Source organism: Salvelinus namaycush, chromosome 25, assembly GCF_016432855.1.
Source record: "Salvelinus namaycush isolate Seneca chromosome 25, SaNama_1.0, whole genome shotgun sequence".
In the NCBI taxonomy this organism is placed as follows: Eukaryota; Metazoa; Chordata; class Actinopteri; order Salmoniformes; family Salmonidae; genus Salvelinus; species Salvelinus namaycush.
The window spans coordinates 15,778,126-15,800,971 of NC_052331.1; positions in this window are offsets into that span (position 1 = coordinate 15,778,126).

The window sequence follows — 22,846 nt, forward strand, 5'->3', positions numbered from 1 at the left end:
GTTGTCTCTGATTGGGAACCATATTTAGGTAGCCTGTTTTGTCATTGTGGGTTGTGGGTGATTGTTCCTGTGTTCCTGGTTTTGTGTTCACCATACGGGACTGTTACGTTTTCGTTCGTTTGTCGGTTTATTGTTTTGTTCGTTGTTTAAGTATTCTGATTAAAATGAATACTCACCACGCTGCATCTTGGTCCTCCTGTCTTTCGCCTGACGAAGAACGTTACAGAATCACCCATCACCAAAGGACCAAGCAGCATGGTAACGGGCAGCAGCAGCAGCGATTGCAGGACTCCTGGACCTGGGAGGAGATTCTGGACGGCAAGGGACCCTGGGCACAGGCTGGAGAATATCGCCGCCCCAAGGCTGAGCTGGAGGCAGCGAAAGCGGAGAGGCGGCGGAATGAGGAAGCAGCACGAAAGCGCGGCTGGAAGCCAGAGAGGCAGCCCCAAAAATGTCTTGGGGGGTGGCACACGGGGGGTGTGGCTAAGTCAGGTAGGAGACCTGAGCCAACTCCCCGTGCTTACCGTGGAGAGAGAGGGACCGGGCAGGCACCGTGTTATGCCGTGAGGCGCACGATGTCCCCGGTGCACAGGCAGAGCCCGGTGCGGTACATAGCAGGGCCTCGTTTCGGCCGGGCTAGAGTGGGCATCGAGCCAGGTGCCATGAAGCCGGCTCAGCGCATCTGGTCTCCAGTGCGTCTCCTCGGGCCGGGGTACATGGCACCAGCCCTACGCATGGTGTCCCCGGTTCGCCAGCACAGCCCAGTACGGGCTGTTCCACCTCGCCGCACTGGCCTGGCTACGGGGAGTATTCAGCCAGGTAGGGTTGGGCAGGCTCGGTGCTCGAGACCTCCAGTGCGCCTTCACGGTCCGGTCTATCCGGTGCCACCTCCACGCACCAGCCCTCCGGTGGCAGCCCCCCGCACCAGGCTGTCTCTCCGTCTCCTCACTACAGGTGCTCCCACCTGCTCAGCGCCGCCTGAGTCTTCCTCCTGTCCAGCGCTGCCTGAGTGTCCCTCCAGTCCAGCACCGCCTGAGCCTCCCTCCTATCCAGCGCCGCCTGAGCCGTCCGTCTGTCCAGCGCCGCCTGAGCCGCCCGTCTGTCCAGCGCCGCCTGAGCCACCTGTCTGTCCTGAGCCGCCAGAGCCGCCCGTCTGTCCTGAGCCGCCAGAGCCGCCCGCCTGTCCTGAGCTGCCAGAGCCGCCCGTCTGTCCTGAGCTGCCGGTTTATTGTTTTGTTCGTTGTTTAAGTATTCTGATTAAAATGAATACTCACCACGCTGCATCTTGGTCTTCCTCTCTTTCGCCCGACGAAGAACGTTACAGGAGTGACCATCACAAAGCCCTGACCTCAATCCTATAGAAAATTTGTAGGCAGAATTTAAAAAGTGTGAGCGAGCAAGGAGGCCTACTAACCTGACTCAGTTACACCAGCTCTGTCAGGAGGAACGGGCCAAAATTCACCCAACATATTGTGGGAAGCTTGTGGAAGGCTACCCGAAACGTTTGACCCAAGTTAAACAATAAAAAGGCAATGCTACAAAATACTAATTGAGTGTATGTAAACTTCTGACCCACTGGGAATGTGATGAAAGAAATAAAAGCTGAAATAATTAATTCTCTCTACTATTATTCTGACATTTCTTAAAATAAAATGTCGATCCTAACTGACCTAAGACAGGGAATTAATTCTTACTCGGATTGAATGTCAGGAATTGTGAAAAACTGAGTTTAAATGTGTTTGGCTAAGGTGTATGTAAACTTCCGACTTCAACTGTATGCAATCCCTCAGAAGTTGTTTGGAGAAAATATCCTTTCTATTCCATTTGTATTGTATTCTTCATACTATAAAATGTTATTCAATAATGTAACAGAATTCTAAGCAAATCTTGTCTGCTAAATTAACTTGTGTAGCCCACAGACATTTGACATATGAAGGTCAGGGCCTAACATAAGGACAACTCAGAGTATGCTATTCTGTTCTTCTGAAATAGACTACATTTTCTTCATTTCATGTTTCTTTAGACGTGTCTAAAATAAATCATGGATTTATTGTGATAGTGTAGACTATATTACATTGATTTATTAGACTTTTTAAAATGTAAATGTTCCAAAGGTCTGCGTCAGTGGCTTGTAGGCTATGCGTGGAAGCCAGGGGATGCTAAATGTTTTTATGTTAGTTAACGGTCAGTTACCGTGAGATCGACAGTTACTTGCTTGACAATCACCGGCTGATGAAATTTCATGACCTCCACAGCCCTAATAGGAACGAGTGTTTTTCACTAACAACATTTAGAATATTATTTTTTTTTTTAAAGAGGAAGGAAATGAGGGGTTCTATATTGGGTCATTGACTGGCCTTGTTTAGTATACAGTGCATTACTGTAACACAGCAAACTAACTTCTTCAGATTCTACCCCATATCTCTCTTATAACCAGAGGTCCAAGGTATTATACTGTAGTGTACATGCTCCCTCCAAAGCCTCGGCCCATAGGCCTCGTAGGTCCAGGACTAAAAGCTATGTTGAGAAGAGCCATGTGAGAATGGCGGCAGTATGTGTGTAGGACTCTGTGTATATTTATCCTCTGTACTAGAGCAGTGCCAGGACCAGCGGCTGCTGCTGCTGCTGAGTGGCTGAAAGCAGGGCTCTCCACTGGGGCTGAGGCTGCCGAGTGCCTGGGCCGGGCTCTGGATAAAGTAAACACACACACACACACGCACGCACGCACACACACGCACGCACGCACGCACGCACGCACGCACGCACGCACACACACACACACACACACACACACACACACACACACACACACACACACACACACACACACACACACACACACACACACACACACACACACACACACACACACACACACACACACACACTGGGGTTCTCCCCCTCTCCCATCCTCCTCCCCAGCCTGCGCGTCAGCTGGAGACCACACAGCCAGACCACACAGAGTCTGAGCTCGGCCCAGGGCCCTCTCACGCAACACAGTCCGCAAGCTGTCACTCTGACCCCCCTACCACACACACACACATAATAATCTAAAACACACTCTTAAACACAGAGGAACAGAAAGGTAGTAGTCGTAGGTATATGTATTTCTATGGTTATTACACATTTAAAAAAGTGATTAATCAGTCCAGTGAAGTTGTTGGGTTGGGATTTTCTCCTCGCAAGATGTCAAGTATGTCAAGTATGGCCCTGAACAGAGCTGTAGTGTTGACAGGATAACTTCTTCTCTTGATTGATTTCTTGGTCCTTTCTGTCTCTCGATGCTTCATGGTCACATGTGAGGGGTTTTACTTGACTCGTGGACCAAGAGCAAATACACAGCCATTGGCCAAAAATCTATTTCAAGTGTCAGATGCTGATGTCTGTGATGTGTTTATATGTAAGTGGACAGCTTACTTCAAAGAGATGTTTAATTGAAGAAAAAACCTAAGATGATTAATTTAAGAATTTAGATTAGAAATTAGACATTTGAATGTAAATGTTACAGTATGATTTTATTGGAGGTGTTAGTTATATTACTACCGTAACTACAGTACTGTGTGTACGTACTTGTGCACTTGTGTGTGTTGGAGGTCAGGGTGTTAGTAGAGGCAGGGCTATGGGTCATTAGCAGAGATCAGAGGCTGTGTAAATGCGTTTATCGTGGGGCTCTGTCGGTCGCAGTGTAGGCACGCATGGTGGTCATTCTGCTCCAGGGGTCCTTGTTTCCAGTGGTGGAAAAAGTACCCAATTGTCATACTTGAGTAAACATAAAGATACCTTAATTAATAGAAAATGACTCAAGTAAAAGTGAAAGTCACCCAGTAAAATACTACTTGAGGAAAAGTCTAAAAGTATTTGGTTTGAAATATACTTAAGTATCAAAAGTAAATGTAATTTCTAAAATATATTTAAGTATCAAAAGTAAAAATCATTTCACATTCCATTTCACACCCGACGACACATTTTTATTTTTTTATATTTATTTACGGATAGCTAGGGGCACACTTCAACACTCAGACATCATTTACAAATTAAGCATTTGTGTTTTGTGAGTCTGCCAGATCAGATGCAGAAGGAATGACCAGGGATGTTCTCTTTAAGAGTGTGAATTGGCCAATTTTCCTGTCCTGCTAAGCATTCAAAATGTAAGTACTTTTGGGTGTCAGGGAAAATGTATGGAGTTAAAAGTACATTATTTTCTTTCGGAATGTAGTAAAGTAAAAGTAGTCAAAAATATCAATAGTAAAGTAAAGTAAGATACCCCCCCAAAAAACGTAAGTAGTACTTTAAAGTATTTTTTTACTTAAGTACTTTATACCACTGCTTGTTTTCTCTCCAGCTGTCTCTTTTACTACAACTGACTAATGACATACTGTATCACTCCCTGCTGGCGATAATGTGTACTGCACCATTCTTCTTCTGTAATACTCCTGAGTTAAACAAAAGCAGGATGAAATACTTTCTGACCAAATAAAAGGTAGAGCTAATTTAGGGTTATATTCTGTCAATTTTCCTACTATCCAAAGAGGGGTTTTAGGCTGGGTTTCTGTATAGAACTTTGTGACATCTGCTGATGTAAAAAGGGCTTTATAAATACATTTGATTGATTGATTTATTGATTAATTGATGTAGATTAATTAATTTCTGATATCACCCAGTAACTCTCTCCAAGCTCTCCACTGGCCTCAATCGACTCACAAATTTCTCCCATAGTGTTTAGAGAAACATCCTTCTCCTCCTCCAAAACCCCAATACCATCCCTTCCAAGCCCTAAACAGGCAGGAGCCAGCCCCAGTCTGCACCTCTCACTGCCAGGTAGACTGGTCAACAGTATTGTTCTGATTGACTATCATTACATCTGTATACACGCAGGCCTGTGGTCATGTTTCCCATTTCTTTACTGTTTCTTATTATCATCCGACAACTGTTACTGCTTTCCTGCCGTTGCAGTGTAGTGGTTTGCTTTCATTGTTATCTGAGGAGGGTCAGATAAATAATCAGCGTCTACATAACAATGCAACTGATTCATTGTGGCGATAACATTTTTTACCCGTTTTTAGTGACTCCATAATAAAGTGGCAGAGACTATTCTCATGCCACTCAGAGCTTGACCTACAGGCAAAAAAGGTACTTTTACAGGGACTTTAAGTTAACTATCAATTTGATAACCACTGCAGTGATGTCAAACAGCTCACATTTTAATAAAAAATAATAATAATGTATTTCACCTTTATTGAACCAGGTAGGCAAGTTGAGAACAAGTTCTCATTTACAACTGCAACCTGGCTGTAACGATTGTCGTCGGGAGAAGGAGAAGACCAAGGTGCAGCGTGGTAAGTGTTCTTTTTAATGAAATTAAATAAACTGAACACTGAATGAACAAAAATACAACAAAGAGCGAGAACGAAACAGTCCTGTAAGGTATACACACAAAACAGAAAACAACCACCCACAACCAAAGTGGGAAAACAGGATACCTAAGTATGGTTCTCAATCAGAGACAACGATTGACAGCTGCCTCTGATTGGGAACCATACCAGGCCAAACACATAGAAATAGAAAACATAGACATACAAACATAGAATGCCCACCCACATCACACCCTGACCAAACAAAATATAGAAACAAAGCAATCTATGGTCAGGGCGTGACACTGGCCAAGATAAAGCAAAGCAGTTCGACACATACAACAACACAGAGTTACACATGGAATACACAAACATACAGTCAATAAAACATTATAAAACGTCTATATACAGCGTGTGTAAATGAGGTAGGATAAGGGAGGTAAGGCAATAAAATAGGCCATGGTGGCAAAGTAATTACAATATAGTATAATTACAATATAATGACTTTACCCATCAGCCACTGCTTCCTGGGAGCAGGACATCTGTGATTGGCTGGTAGGTGTTGACAGGGGGGTATGTAATGTCAGATGGGGGTCAAACAGACTGTTCTGGGGTTAGAGGGGATTGGCCATTTTCTCAGGACCCTGGACACGAAACAGTGAGAAGTGTCTCGCTTTTCATCGATCCTAAACAGACAGAGGTTAGTGACACAAGTGTTCAGACACACACATTCTCATTCATCCAAGAGGGACATGTAGGTATGTATTATGTCATCTCTGGATCAACATGTCCATCAACCAGTCAGACAATAGTCTGCCTTGTGACATCATCAACACGTGTAAGATTTGAAATTGAAATCCCAGCCATAATGATCATCTGGGATCAACACAGCTAAATGGCAATCCAGGATCAAAACATCCTAAATGGAGATCCTGGCTCAACAAAACTAAATGGAGATCCAGGATCAAAACATCCTAAATGGAGATCCTGGCTCAACAAAACTAAATGGAGATCCAGGATCAAAACATCCTAAATGGAGATCCTGGCTCAACAAAACTAAATGGAGATCCTGGCTCAACAAAACTAAATGGAGATCCTGGCTCAACAAAACTAAATGGAGATCCAGTTGGCTAGACTGAGCCCGAACATTATGGTGAACATTTGTGTGTATCTGTACTTTTATATTTGTGTACATGAGTGTGTTAGGGAGTGTGCTTGGAAAAAGGTACATCCTACATGTGACAGAGACAGATTCATGGTCCCAGGGGTTGTTTTGGTTTGGTTGTCCTGACTTTCCTGAAACACTGATAATCTATTATAGACACTGAGAGGACTTCCAGCTGTACCTTGAGTTTGAGTGTCTAGTTATCCAACATGATGAGGTCCAGACCTCCCTCTTCTTTTGCTGTAGGTGCATTGTGCGTGTGTGTGTGTGTGGCTGGTGTAGCCTACGGCTGCAGTTCAGGCACTTGGCTACTTGGTTGTCAGCTATAACAGATCTGGGAGTTGTGTTTATTGTTTTACCTACAGTTCCTGTAACTGAAGAATAATATCACTTAATGAAAGCCCCCCCATCTCTCTCTCTCTCTCTCTCTCACCTATCATTCATGTGGTTAAACTGAGAGTCCAGTCTAGTCCAGATGGCGGATACCACAGGGTAAAAAGCATGTCCCCATGCAGCTCTTTAATTTGCCAAGTGTTTTACTGCTGTTTTGACCACCCATGGAGGTATTAAAATGATACGCAAGCCACCCAGTAAGATGCCTTTCTTCCTACACATACACAGACATGGTGTACACACACACTTCTTCCCCTAGAATACATTTTTGGATGTTCAAGAAATTTTTACAAACACTTACGGAAGTATTTCTTAAAATAAAAAAACATGAGTTTCTCAGCTTTGACCGCTTTGATCTCCAGCAGAGATAGTTTGTCATGTCCAGCAGAGGTCAGTAAGGTACAAACTAAATCCATATTTGAACACAATCTGATTTATCTGTACCACCTTCATATCAGTAAAACCATAAGGTCACTATTTTCAGTAAATAAAAAACTCAGATACCTATTTTTGGTTATGTTATTTAGGTCAGCAATTTATCTGATAGTTTCTAATAAATTACATTGAAGAATGGCAATTACATATTAACTAAATTTAGTAGCTTACATAATTCACCGTTTTATTACATTGGGATTTTATGAATCAAGAAAACATGTACCAAAGAATACCCAGGCATTTTATCACATCATTTCATAGTATCAGGTAATTTGTCATTGCCTTAACAATCTTTTTCTAAAGCGATCGTTATTATGTTATTATGATATGTTTCTCTCTGAGTAATTGGCATTACTAACAGTCATTGGTTAGAGCCCACGCCTTCATGACAGTTTCGTTTCTGTGTAAGGACTAATGGCTGATGGTGGGACTGCTCTCTGGTCTCTCATGCTAATAGTGTGTACCCTGTCTTTCTCCACTGCTCAGAAGCCTTTGGTGAGGTGAGCGCTGAATAACAGCTCATAGATGGAAATACTGAAACCTTAGACTCTGCTTCCTGCGAGGGGGGTGGGGGGGGGGGGGGGGTTCCATGGCAAAACTTGTGAATTGCTGTTGTTGTATTTCAAGCCCCACTCTCTTTGTTTAATAATCTGCAATGTAGACTAGCTCTGGATATCATTAGATAATGTGGAAAATAAAAACAAAATATTAGATAAGGTGTATTTATGTCAAGTATGTTTGAATTTCAGTTAAATCCCCTCATGCTCCATCATCATTGATTGATCGTTTTTTCTTCTTCTTGAAGACATTCAGTTATTTTTGGAGAGTCTGTAACTCTTTCTTTTTGAGTCAGTAATACTGCTTTTGGGGATGTTTTTGGGGATGTTCCAAATGGGATCGGTTTACAGTAAATTAATTAGTGTGTGTATGTGTGAGGAGTCAGACCTTTTGTCTGTGTGTGTATGAGTCACTGACGTAACCGGGTTATTATAGAGCGTGTAGGTGGGGGAGTCACGTGTTCTCCTGTCTCCTCAAATGTCAAGCCCTTAGAGTCGTGCTAGTGGTCCCCCCCACACACATGCAAACACACACACACACACTCACTGACTGGGGTTCAGACCCAAACACTGTGGCTTTTACAAGAACAATATGAGTCTACATGAGTCACATGGCTGTGGTTCATGTAAGGTCATATAACTGGGTAATTCTACAAGAAAGTCTAGTTCAAATATGAAATAAATAACCTTTTATTTTTGCCCAGAGATTGAAGGAGAGTGATTGGAAGAGGTGGGAGGGATTGGACTTTTTAATTCACACCAAATCATCCGTGGTTTTGGTTTTGAGGGCCCACAGTGAAAGTAGTGTGGTTGATGTGTGAGGGAAGTCACTCGCATGGACCGAAACTCTGGACAGTGAGAGAGAGAAAAAACAGGACCCTCATCTTTACTCACACTTCAGTGTACAGAACTGTCTAATTCCTGCTATCTAAATTCATCTTCAAATCAAATCAAATTGTATTAGTCACATGCACCGAATATAACAGGTGTAGACCTTACAGTGAAATGCTTACTTATGAGCCCTTAACCAACAATGTAGTTGAAAAAATAAGAATAAGAAAATAAAGTAACAAGTTATTAAAGAGCAGCAGTAAAATAACAATAGCGAGACTATATACAGGACGGTACGGGTACAGAGTCAATGTGTGGGGCACCGGTTAGTCAAGGTAATTGAGATAATATGTACATGTACTGTAGGTAGAGTTATTAAAGTGACTATGCGTAGATGATAACAACAGAGGGTAGCAGTGGTGCAAAAAGGGGGGGGGGGGGTAAATGCAAATAGTCTGGGTAGCCATTTGATTAGATGTTCAGGAGTCTTATGGGGTTAGAAGCTGTTTAGACACCTCTTGGACCTAGACTTGACGCTCCGGTACCGTTTGCCAAGTCATTGACCATTTTTAGGGCCTTCCTCTGACACCGCCTGGTATAGAGGTCCTGGATGGCAGGAATCTTGGCCCCAGTGATGTAATGGGCCATACGCGCTACCCTCTGTAGTGCCTTGCGGTCGGAGACAGAGCAGTTGCCATACCAGGCAGTGATGCAACCAGTCAGGATGCTCTCGATGGTGCAGCTGTAGAACCTTTTGAGGATCTGAGGACCCATGCCAAATCTTTTCAGTCTCCTGAGGGGGAATAGGTTTTGTCGTGCCCTCTTCACAACTGTCTTGGTGTGCTTGGACCATGTTAGTTTGTTGGTGATGTGGACACCAAGAAACTTTGAGCTCTCAACCTGCTCCACTGCAGCCCCGTCGATGAGAATGGGGGCATGATCGGTCCTCTTTTTCCTGTAGTCCACAATTAGTTCCTTTGTCTTGAACACGTTGAGGGAGAGGTTGTTGTCCTGGCACCACACAGTCAGGTCTCTGACCTACTCCCTATAGGCTGTCTCGTCGTTGTCGGTGATCAGGCCTACAACTGTTATGTCATCGGCAAATGTAATGATGGTGTTGGGGTCGTGCCTGGCCGTGCAGTCATGAGTGAGCAGGGAGTACAGGAGGGGACTGAGCACGCACCCCTGAGGGGCCCCTGTGTTGAGGATCAGCATGGCGGATGTGTTGTTACCTACCCTTACCACCTGGGGGCGGCCCGTCAGAAAGTCCAGGATCCAGTTGCAGAGGGAGTTGTTAAGTCCCAGGGTCCTTAGCTTATTGATGAGCTTTTAGGGCACTATGGTGTTGAACACTGAGCTGTAGTCAATGAATAGCATTCTCACATAGGTTTTCCTTTTGTCCAGGTGTGAAAGGGCAGTGTGGAGTGCAATAGAGATTGCATCATCTGTGGATCTGTTGGGACGGTATGCAAATTGGATTGGGTCTAGTGCTTCTGGGATAATGGTGTTGATGTGAGCCATGACCAGCCTTTCAAAGCACTTCATGGCTACAGACGTGAGTGCTATGGGTCGGGAGTCATTTAGGCAGGTTACCTTAGTGTTCTTGGGCACAGGGAATATGGTGGTCTGCTTAAAACACGTTGGTATTACAGACTCAAACAGGGAGAGGTTGAAAATGTCAGTGAAGACACTTGCCAGTTGGTCAGCGCATGATCGCAGTACACGTCCTGGTAATTCGTCTGGCCCTGTGGCCTTATGTATGTAACCTGTTTAAAGGTCATTCTCACATCGGCTGTGGAGAGCGTGATCACACAGTCTTCCAGAACAGCTGATGCTCTCATGCATGTTTCAGTGTTATTTGCCTCGAAGCGAGCATAGAAATAGTTTAGCTCGTCTGGTAGGCTTGTGTCACTGGGCAGCTCTCAGCTCTGCTTCCCTTTGTAGTCTGTAATGATTTGCAAGCCCTGCCACATCCTACGAGCATCAGAGCCGATATAGTACGATTCGATCTTAGTCCTGTATTGACACTTTTCCTGTTTGATGGGACGTCGGAGGGCATAGCAGGATTTCTTGTAAGCTTCCGGGTTAGAGTCCCACTCCTTGAAAGCGACAGCTCTAACCATTAGCTCAGTGCGGATGTTGCCTGTAATCCATGGCTTCTGGTTGGGGTATGTACATGCATTTATTGATGAAGCCAATGACTGATGTGGTGTACTCCTCAATGCCATCGGAGGAATCCCTGAACATATTCCAGTCTGTGCTAGCAAAACAGTCCTGTAGCTTAGCATCTGCTTCATCTGACCACTTTTTTATTGATTGAGTCACTGGTGCTTCCTGCTTTAATTTTTGCTTTTAAGCAGGAATCAGGAGGATAGAATTAAGGTCAGATTTGCCAAATGGAGGGCGAGGGAGAGCTTTGTATGCATCTCTGTCTGAGGAGTAAAGGTGGTCCTGAGTTTTTGTCCTCTGGTTGCACATTTAACATGCTGATAGAAAATTGGTAAAACATATTTAAGTTTCGCTGCATTAAAGTCCCCGGCTACTAGGAGCGCCGCCTCTGTGTGAGCGTTTTATTGTTTGTTTATGGAGGAATACAGCTCATTCAATGCCGTCTTAGTGCCAGCCTCTGTCTGTGGTGGTTTGTAAACAGCTATGAAAAATACAGATGAAAACTCTCTTGGTAGACAGTGTTGTCTACAGCTTATCATGAGATTCTCTACCTCAGGCGGGCAATAGCTCAAGACTTCCTTAGATATCGTGCACCAACTGTTATTTGCAAAAATACATAGTCCGCCATACATTACCAGACGCCGCTGTTCTATCCTGCTGGTACAGCGTATAACCAGCCAGCTGTATGTTGATAGTGTCGTCATTCAACCACGAATCCGTGAAGCATACAATATGACAGTTTTGAATGTCCCGTTGGTAGTTTAATCTTCCACGTAGGTCGTCTATTTTATTTTCCAAAGATTGCACGTTTGCTAGCAGAATGGAAGGAAGTGGGGGTTTATTCGTTCGCCTACGAATTCTCAGAAGGAAGCCTGCCCTTTGGCCAATATTTCTCCGCCTTCTCTTCACGCAAATCCCAGGGATCTGGGCCTGTTCCCGGGAGAACAGTAAATCATTCACGTCGGTCTAGTCAGACTCGTTAAAGGAAAAAAAGGATTTTGCCAGTCCGTGGTGAGTAATTGCAGTCCTGATGTCCAGAAGTTATTTTCTGTCATAAGAGACGGTAGTGGCAACATTGTGTACAAAATAAGTTAAATAAGTTAAAAACAACGCAACAAAAAAACACAATTGGATGGGGACACGTAAAACGTCAGCCTTCTTCTCCGGCGCCATCTTAGCCAGTATGTTTCTGTAATGTTATGTCTGCTGCTTTAGTGAGCATTGTCCATCTCCCTCAACATCATCGAAACGAAGGAGCTGATTTCGGAATTTAGGAGACAGCAGAGGGAGCACGCCCCAATCCACATCAACGGGGTGCAGTGGAGAAGGTGAAACGCTTCAAGTTCCTCTGCTTACACAGCACTGACAATCTGAAATGGTTCACCCACACAGTCAGTAGGCTGAAGAAAGCGCAACAGCGCCTCTTCAACCTCAGGAGGCTGAAGAAATTCAGCTTGGCTCCTAAGACCCTCACAAACTTTGACAGATGCACCCTTGAGAGAATCCTGTCGGGCTGTATCCCCGCCTGGTACGGCAACTGCACCCATCCTCAACCACAGGGCTCTACGGGGGGTGGTGGGGTATGCCCAACACATCACCGGGGATACATTGCCTGCCCTCCAGGACATCTACAGCACCCAATGTCACAGGAAGGCCATCAAGGACCTCAGACATCCGAGCCACGGCCTGTTCATACCGCTATCATCCAGAAGGCGAGGTCAGTACAGGTGCATCAAAGCTGGGACAGAGAGATTGAAAAACAGCTTCTATCTCAAGGCCATCAGACTGTTAAATAGCCTCCACCCAGTACCCTGCCTTGAACTTAATCATTGTCACTCGCCTGCTACCACCTGGTTACTCAACCCTGCACCTTAGAGGCTGCTGCCCTAATTAAATAGACATGGAATCACTGGTCACTTTAATAATGGAAAACTGGTCACTTTAAAAATGTGTGAATACTGTTTTACTAATTTCATATGTAAACTCAGCAAAAATATATGTCCTCTCACTGTCAACTGCGTTTATTTTCAGTAAACTTCACATGTGTAAATATTTGTATGAACATAACAAGACTCAACAATTGAGACATAAACTGAACAAGTTCCACAGAATAATGTGTCCCTGAACAAAGGGGATTCAAAATCAAAAGTAACACCCTCCGATCCAACAGATCCCAGACGTGCTCAATGGGATTGAGATCCGGGCTCTTCGCTGGCCATGGCAGAACACTGACATTCCTGTCTTGCAGGAAATCACGCACAGAATGAGCAGTATGGCCGGTGGCATTGTCATGCTGGAGGGTCATGTCAGGATGAGCCTGCAGGAAGGGTATCACATGAGGGAGGAGAATGTCTTCCCTGTAACGCACAGCATTGAGAGTGCCTGCAATGACAACAAGCTCAGTCCGATGATGCTGTGACACACCGCCCCAGATCATGACGGACCCTCCACCTCCAAATCGATCCCGCTCCAGAGGACAGGCCTTGGTGTAACGCGCATTCCTTTGACGATGAAAGCGAATCCGACTGTCACCCCTGGTGAGACAAAACCACGACTCATCAGTGAAGAGCACTTTTTGCCAGTCCTGTCTGGTCCAGCGACATTGGGTTTGTGCCAATAGGCGACGTTGTTGACGGGGATGTCTGGTGAGGACTTGCCTTACAACAGGCCTACAAGCCCTCAGTCCAGCCTCTCTCAGCCTATTGTGGACAGTCGGAGCACTGATGGAGGGATTGTGCATTCCTAGTGTAACTCGGGCAGTTGTTGTTGCCATCCTGTACCTGTCCCGCAGGTGTGATGTTCGGATGTACCGATCCTGTGCAGGTGTTACACGTGGTCTGCCACTGACTTGCAATTTATTGCCCTGGCCACATCTGCAGTCCTCATTGCCTCCTTGCAGCATGCCTAAGGCACGTTCACGCAGATGAGCAGGGACCCTGGGCATCTTTCTTTTGGTGTTTTTCAGAGTCAGTAGAAAGGCCTCTTTAGTGTCCTAAGTTTTCATAACTGTGACCTTAATTGCCTACCATCTGTAAGCTGTTAGTGTCTTAACGACCCTTCCACAGGTGCATGTTTATTATTTGTTTATGGTTCATTGAACAAGCATGGGAAATAGTGTTTAAACCCTTTACAATGAAGATCTGTGAAGTTATTTGGATTTTACAAATTATCTTTGAAAGACAGGGTCCTGAAAAAGGGCTGATTATTTTTTTGCTGAGTTTATAATACTGTATTCTAGTCAAGGCCGTCCTATTCAACTATTGCTGTACATATACTATTCTATCCTGCGTATTCTACAGATACACTACATTTTCTATCCACATACTGTAATATATAACTATATATATATATATATATATATATATACACTCCGGACTCCGACATTGCTCGTCCTAATATTTCTAAATTTCTTAATTCCATTTTTTTACTTTTATAATTCTGTGTATTTTTGTGCATTGGTTGATATTACTGCACTGTTGAAGGTAGGAACACAAGCATTTCGCTACACCTGCAATGACATGTGCAAAATATGTGTATGCGACTTATAACATTAGATTTAATCTGTACTACACTTTAGTTGGATAGCCCATCTATAGGTGTTCAACAAACTATCAATAGACTATCAGTAGCATGTGAACTGCATGTCTGTGGACTTGCAACATGGAAGCATCTCCCTGTGTGATGCTAGCTCAGAGTGGTTCAACCTGAAAGCTCCTGTCTTGCCTGTCTTGCCTGGCCCCACAGTAAATGGAGACCACAGATAGTTTCCCTTCCCATTAGCCTGCCCACCAGTTTCGAGTCATGGGGAACAGGTGTGGTTTCTTCCAACCAGTGAAATATGACAATGGTGACATTTTCCTCACAATCCTGTCCTGACAGTTAGTTCGTACATGTGAAATTATAATAACCACTTCGTAATACACTGAATATACAAAACATTAGGAACAACTGCTCTTCCCATGACACAGACTGCCAGCTGAATCCAGGTGAAAGCTGTGGTCTCTTATTGATGTCACTTGTTAAATCCACTTCAATCAGTGTAGATCAGGGGTTCTTAAACTTTTTCAGCCTGGGATCCAAATTTGAAATTCTGTGTCAAACTTAGGAAAATATTCAACTATATGTAAATATCGATACATTTCATTGCCCTTATGCCTAAAAAAATGTAATATAGACAAAAACAAATAACAATGAAATACCCATAAATGTCTTTTCATGTTTATTTTCCCCTGTTAAAAACTCTTACATACCTTTCTTGGTTGGAACTGTTGCTGTTAAAATACAATAAATAATTTCAATCTGAACTGGAATAAATGGATTGATCACATCACACAGATGTATAACAGAACACACAGGCTTTTTGATCGTGCAACCCTAAGTAACAGTACAGAAAAACATTTATCAGGCCTACTGTACATCTTACTGTATAAATGATTGTTGATAGAAAGTCTAGGTTGAAACTGTTGCTGTTAAAATACATATGTTTTTATTCTGAACTGGAATAAACTGATATATCACATCACACAGATGTAGACCAGAAAACACACACACACACAGTCCTAATGAGAGGTGTGTGGCTGGTTGAAGTTTTCAACAAGCATGTCTATTCTGGGCTCAGTTTTTGACAGTGTAACACTGAGGTCATGCTCAGCATTGACACTGTTTCTGTACTTGAGAACCCTGATTTGCATAGGTATGTGGTGCCAAACTGGATCAGAACATCTACTGCTTTCTCAGTCAGGCAGGAGACTGCTTCCTGCTGCAGATGAGCAACCCAGAACTGTGTGTGTTAAACTCAAAAGGCATCTTGCTTCATTCAGTTTAGTCCAGTTCAGAATAAAAAATATGACTTGTATTTTAACAGCAACAGTTTCAACATAGACTTGTTTTCAACAATCATTTCTAAAGTAAAATGTACAGTAGGCCTGAATTTTTCATCTTCATCTGTACTGTTACTAGGGTTGCACTATCAGTAACTAGTTAGCTTGCTTTGGCTAACGTTAGCTATTAGCTGTGTAAATTGCAAGGCCAGGGGATTGTTTGAAAGAGAAACTCACATCTACTACTATGAGAGACAATAGTTCCTTATTTCTGCTTATCATCACCTGTTATAAAATTACAACAATGCCTAGCTAGTTGACTTACTTTTCCACTTTCGAAGCACTGTTTCCTGAAGCATTCTGCCCTGTTCTGAAAGAACTCCCCGAGTGTACCGTTATGTTGTGCCTGGATGTTTGGTAAGGACGTGTCGTTTTATTAATTTGTTCGTTTTGAGAGACTCATTACTAAGCACTTCCCCACGGTGAAAACACATTGTGGGTGCTCCTCATTATTCTCAAAGTTTGTATGAAGGAGCCAAAAATTCATCACTGTATTTGCTTTTCATGACGATTGAGCTGTCAGAACTTGTGGCTAGCATGAGTCCATTTCATGGCAGCGGTTAGTGATGGCGAGTGGGAATAACAAGTCAGTGGCTGACAGCACATCATCTGTCGCTGAACGACAGCGCTGCAGCGTGTGTTACGGAGTGATCTTCAAGAAAACTGCAGAAAAAAGATCCAGTAAACCGCGAAGCACACGGGCATCTCCCTCTCCCACTCGCGCAGCTGCCAAACTGAACAGTGACCACTGCTAAGCACAGAGCGCAAGGAACCGAGAGTGCAGTTGCACTTGCCAAATTAATTCCAGTTATTAATGAAATAAAAATACATTTACGTCGCGACCCACCATTAACAGATCCGGTAGCGACCCATACTTTAAGAAACGCTGGTGTAGATGAAGAGGAGGAGGCAGCATTTTTTTAAATCCTTGAGACAATTGAGACATGGATTGTGTATTTGTGCCATTCAGTGGGTCGATGGGCAAGACAAAAGATTTAAGTGCCTTTGAACGGGTATGTGCCACGTGCACTGGTTTGAGTGTGTCAAGAACTGCAATGTTGCTAGGTGTTATCATGATAAACAGTTTCCCGTGTGCATCAAGAATGGTCCACCACCAAAAGGACATGCAGCCAACTTCACACAGCTATGGTAAGCATTGGAGTCAACATGGGCCTGCATCCCTGTGGAACTCCTTGTAGAGTTCATGCCCTGACGAATTGAGGCTGTTCTGAGGGCAAAAGGGAGTGCAACTCAATATTAGGAATGGAAAGTATTCAGACCCCTTGACTTTTTCCACATTTTGTTAGGTTACAGCCATATTCCAAAATTGATTAAATTGTTATTTTTCCTAATCAATCTACACACAATACCCCATAATGACAAAGCAAAACAGGTTTTTAGAAATGTTTGCTAATTTATCAAAATAAAAAACTGAACTATCACATTTACGTAAGTATTCAGATCCTTTACTCAGTACTTTGTTGAAGCACCTTTGGCAGCGATTACAGCCTTGAGTCTTGTTGGGTATGACGCTACAAGCTTGGCACACCTGTATTTTGGGAGGTTCTCCATTCTTCTCTGCAGATCCTCTCAAGCTCTGTCATGTTGGATGGGGAGCGTTGCTACACAACTATGTTCAGGTCTCCAGAGATGTTTCGGGCTCTGATTGGGCCACTCAAGGACATTCAGAGACTTGTCTCAAAGCCACTACTGCATTGTCTTCACTGTGTGCTTAGGGTCGTTGTCATGTTGGAAGGTGAACCTCCGCCCCAGTCTGAGGTCCGGAGCGCTCTGGAGCAGGTTATCATCAAGGATCTCTCTGTACTTTGATCCGTTCATCTTTCCCTCAATTCTGACTTGTTTCCCAGTCACTGCCACTGATAAACATCCCCACAGCATGATGCTGCCACCACCATGCTTCACTGTAGGGATGGTGCCAGGTTTCCTCCAGACGTGACGCTTAGCATTCAGGCCAAAGAATTCAATCTTCGTTTCATCAGACCAGAGAATCTTGTTTCTCATGGTCTGGGAGTCTTTAGGTACCTTTCGCCAAACTCCAAGAGGGTTGTAATGTGCCCTTTACTGAGGAGTGGCTTCTGTCTGGCCACTCTACCACATAAAATATATTTAATACATTTTAGAATAAGTCTGTAACTTAACAAAATGTGGAAACAGTCAAGGGGTCTGAATACTTCTGAAGACACTGTACATAGGGCAGCAGCCTCTAAGGTGCTGGGATGAGTAACCGGGTGGTAGCCGGGTAGTGACAGAGACTAAGTTCAGGGCAGGGTGCAGTCTGTTGGCATTGAGATAGAAGCTGTTTTTCAGTGTCTCTGTCCCAGCTTTGATGAACCTGTACTGACCTCGCCTTCTGGATGATAGCGGGGTGAAAAGTCTGTGGCTCGGGTGGCTGAGGTCCTTTGATGAGTTTCTTGGCCTTCCTTCCTCAGACTGGGGCGAAGGTTCACCTTTCAACAGGACAATGACCCTAAGCACACAGCCAAGACAATGCAGGAGTCTCTGAATTTCCTTGAGTGGCCCAGCCAGAGCCTGGACTTGAACACGATCGAACATCTCTGGAGAGACCTGAAAATAGCTGTCCAGCAACGCTCCCCATCCAACCTGACAGAGCTTGAGAGGATCTGCAGAGAAGAATGGGAGAAGCTCCCAAAATATAGCTTGTAGCGCCATACCTAAGAAGATTTGATGCTGTAATCGCTGCCAAAGGCACTTCAACAAAGTACTGATTAAAGGATCTGAATACATATGCAGTATATGTGATTCTTCTGTTTTTTTATTTGAATAAATTAGCAAACATAAAAAATAAAAATAAAAGTGATTTGTTATTATGGAGTATTGTGTGTACATTGATGAGGGAAAAAACTATAAGCAATTTTAGAATAAGGCTGTAATGTAAATACATATATGGAAGGCACTATGCATAGACATGGAACAATGGTCACTTAAATAATATTTACATACGTTTAACCCATTTCATATGTACAGTATATATTGTATTCAAGTCAAGGCCATCCTATTAAACCATTGCTGTACATATATTATTCTATCCACGTATTAAAAATCTAATCAAAATGTAGCTGACACTAGCCTCCTTCTGGCTCCTAAAATAAAATCCTAACTTCAGCTTCAATTATTTTGTAAGTTGTTGAATATGCAATTTAAAGGAGAGGCCGTCATCAATTAAAATTCCAAGATATTTATATGAGGTTACAGTCTCAATCTCATTGCCCTGAAAGGTAGTATTAGGTGAAAGGTTCAGAGGTCTATTTCTTAGTTTAGTTTTGTCAGTATTGAGGATAAGCTTCAATTGACACAAGGTATGTTGAACAATGTAAAAAGCAGTTTGCAAGTTCTGGAAAGCTTTTGTGAGAGATGAGGCGCAACAATAAATAACAGTATCATCAGCATAAAAGTGAAGTTGCGCATCTTGCACATTTTTGTCTAAATGATTTATGTACATAGTGAATAAGAGGGGACCAAGTACAGAGCCCTGGGGCACACCATTACAGACAGACAATTTAACAGACATGAGCCCATCAAATTGCTCTATCAAACAGTTGCAACTGCATGCTCCGAAAGACCTACCATCGACAATCTCTGCCTCGGTATAGCATAATCAACTGTATCAAAAGCCTTAGAGAGATCAATAAAAAGTGAGACACAGTGCTGTTTTTTGTCAAGGGCTTCAGTGATATCATTTAAAACCTTAATGGCTGCTGTAATTGTGCTATGCTTCTTCCTGAAGCCCGATTGGTACATTGATAAAATAGAGATAGTATACACAACTCTTTAAGCTATTCACTAACACAGGTTTCAAGTATTTTCGCCAGGGGTGACAGCTTTAAGATTGTCCTATAATTATTTTAAAAAGTTGGATCTCCCCCTTTCAAAAGTGATAGGACAAATGCTGATTTCCAGATCTTTGGAATTTCATTACATTCCAGGGTTAGATTGAACAGATATGTAATTAAGCTATGAAATCAGCTGCCAGATTTAAAAAGCAGGGATCAAGAAGATCAGGACCTGCATGCTTTCTCTGATCTAAGAATTTCAGGGCTTTATGTATCTCCTGCACTGAGAATGGCACAAATCAAACATTTGACCAGCTCTCACTGGTTCATCCACACAGGGTTCTACAGAGACAGAGGACACTGAATCCAACAGCCTACCAGATGATACAATGTGCTCATTGAAACAATTTAGCATTTAAATTTTGTCATATACAGCAACAGAGTCCTTCAATACACATGACGGTAATTCATTAACATTACTGTTTCCAGACATAGACTTAATAGCCTTCCAAAACCTTCTAGGGTCATTCAGGTTATCAGTTGTGACAGACATAAAATATTCAGACTTGGCCTTCCTGAGAAAAGAAGAACACTTGTTTCGTAACTGCCTAAAAATAAGCCAATCAGCATCAGAACATGATTTCCTTGCTTTAGCCCAGGCTAGATTACGTTTATGAATAACAAAGACAGCTCAGAAGAAAACCATGGATTATCCCGCCCTTTAACTCTGAACCTGCGGAATGGGGCATGTTTGTTTACTATTATTTATGAGCTTTGAGGGCACTATGATGTTGAACACTGAGCTGTAGTCAATGAATAGCATTCTCACATAGGTTTTCCTTTTGTCCAGGTGGGAAAGGGCAGTGTGGAGTGCAATAGAGATTGCATCATCTGTGCATCTATTGGGGCGGTATGCAAATTGGAGTGGGTCTAGTGCTTCTGGGATAATAGTGTTGATGTGAGCCATGACCAGCCTTTCGAAGCACTTCATGGCTACAGACGTGAGTGCTATGGGTTGGTAGTCACTTAGGCATGTTACCTTAGTGTTCTTGGGCATAGGGACTATAGTAGTGGCATAGTGGTCTGCTTAAAACATGTTGGTATTACAGACTCGGACATGGAGAAGTTGAAAATGTCAGTGAAGACACTTGCCATTTGGTCAGCGCATGCTCGCAGTACATGTCCTGGTAATCCGTATGGCCCTGCGGCCTTGTGTATGTTGACCTGTTTAAAGGTCTTTCTCACATCGGCTGTGGGGAGTGTGATAACACAGTCTTCCGGAACAGCTGGTGCTCTCATGCATGTTTCAGTGTTATTTGCCTCGAAGCGAGCATAGAAGTAGTTTAGCTCATCTGGTATGCTCGTGTCACTGGGAAGCTCTCGGCTGTGTTTCCCTTTGTAGTCTGTAATGGTTTGCAAGTCCTTCCACATCCGATGAGTGTCAGAGCCGGTGTAGTATGATTCAATCTTATTCCTGTATTGACGCTTTGCCTGTTTGATGATTCATCAGAGAGCATAGTGGGATTTCTTATACGCTTCCAGGTTAGAGTCCCGCTCCTTGAAAGTGGCAGCTCTAGCCTTAAACTCAGTGCGGATGTTGCCTGTAATCCATGGCTTCTGGTTGGGGTATGTACGTACGTTCACTGTGAGGACGACGTCATCCGTGCACTTATTGATGAAGCCAATGACTGATGTGGTGTACTCCTCAATGCCTTCGGAGGAATCCCTGAACATATTCCAGTCTGTACTAATAAAACAGTCCTGTAGCTTAGCATCTGCTTCATCTACCACTTTTTTATTGATCAAGTCACTGGTGCTTCCTGTTTTAATTTGTGCTTGTTAGCAGGAATCAGGAGGATAGAATTATGGTCAGATTTGCCAAATGGAGGGCGAGGGAGAGCTTTTTTACACCATTTTAATCAGAAGAATCTCCTCTTTGTAATTATGTAAGTCTGGGCAGTGAGCTCGGTTGTCCAAAGTCCAAGTCCATAGTCCAAAGTTTTCATTTTTTCCCTACTGTACCATCGAGGTGCGGATGTTTCGTTTATTTATTTATTTTTGTCCTAAGAACAGATTGTAGTGGTAAAATTAAAAGGGATACATTTTTGGTGCCATTTAGGGGAAGTGGAATTCTAAGCATCACCAGTCAGAAGAGGATCTGCAAAGGTTTGTTTCTATTAATTTGCTATGGCCTCACGCTAGTGTTCCAGCTCAGCCAACGTTCTTTAGCCGTTTTTCAGCCTTGGGTGAATTTTGTCCAGCCTACTGTTGTCTCAGTAACATTCTATTAAAATGGATACTTGCAAAGTGGAGTCTTTTGTTAAGACATGTAGCTAGCTAGCGCAACAATGAACCATAATCCCAACTCATGATGTTACTACCCTGCATGAATCTGCAGGTAGCTAACCAACCAGGTTCAATGTTAGCTAGCTAACATTAGGCTATAACTAGCCAAACAAATGGCTCTGAGATACGAATAATAAGATCATACACATAGTGTTAGCTAGCGAGCCAGCCGGCCAGCTAACGTTAGATAGCTAGCTAAGAGTACATTTTAATAACTTGAAATGAAAAAAATTGAAACCTGTAATATCTGGAAATGTAGCTAGCTAGAATATCTTACCCGTATACATCATGGTTGGACGCTTCTCCCTGTCACAGATGCCATGGTTGCCTTTGGTTTGCATATTTAATCCAGAGACATGTGTTTTCTCCATCTCCTTAGCTATCATACTCTAATTCCACTGATTTCAAAACTCGGTCCTCCAGAAAGTGGAGAGCAACACTTATGCAGTTCTACTAAGCAATATTTATTTTTATAAAGCTGCGTTAGACAAGATTACCTACATATACTAACCAGCTCAAATAGACAGAAGGGCGGTATATGGCAGACCAATCCGAACTCATCTCTCAACATGTCCAAGCACACTCATTATCTCAGCCAATCATGGCTAGCGGGAAGGTTGCTGTCTTTTCTCTGGCTAAACCAACTAGGCTTGTAATTTAACAATTTTATTCGTATTTACAGATGGCATACATGTTTGTTATTAAGGCACATGAAAGTTCACAAACTCCAGAAGGCATTTCTGCCAAAATATGCATTTTGATAAAAATAGAAAACGATTACGTTCAAATGGCTCTCGTGTAAAGTAGTGACCCGCGACATATGCCTAGTTTCCTGAAACGGGTCACATATTTGGTAGAGAGTGGAAACGCCAACCGGATGCTTCACATTTATACATCCGGTGAAATA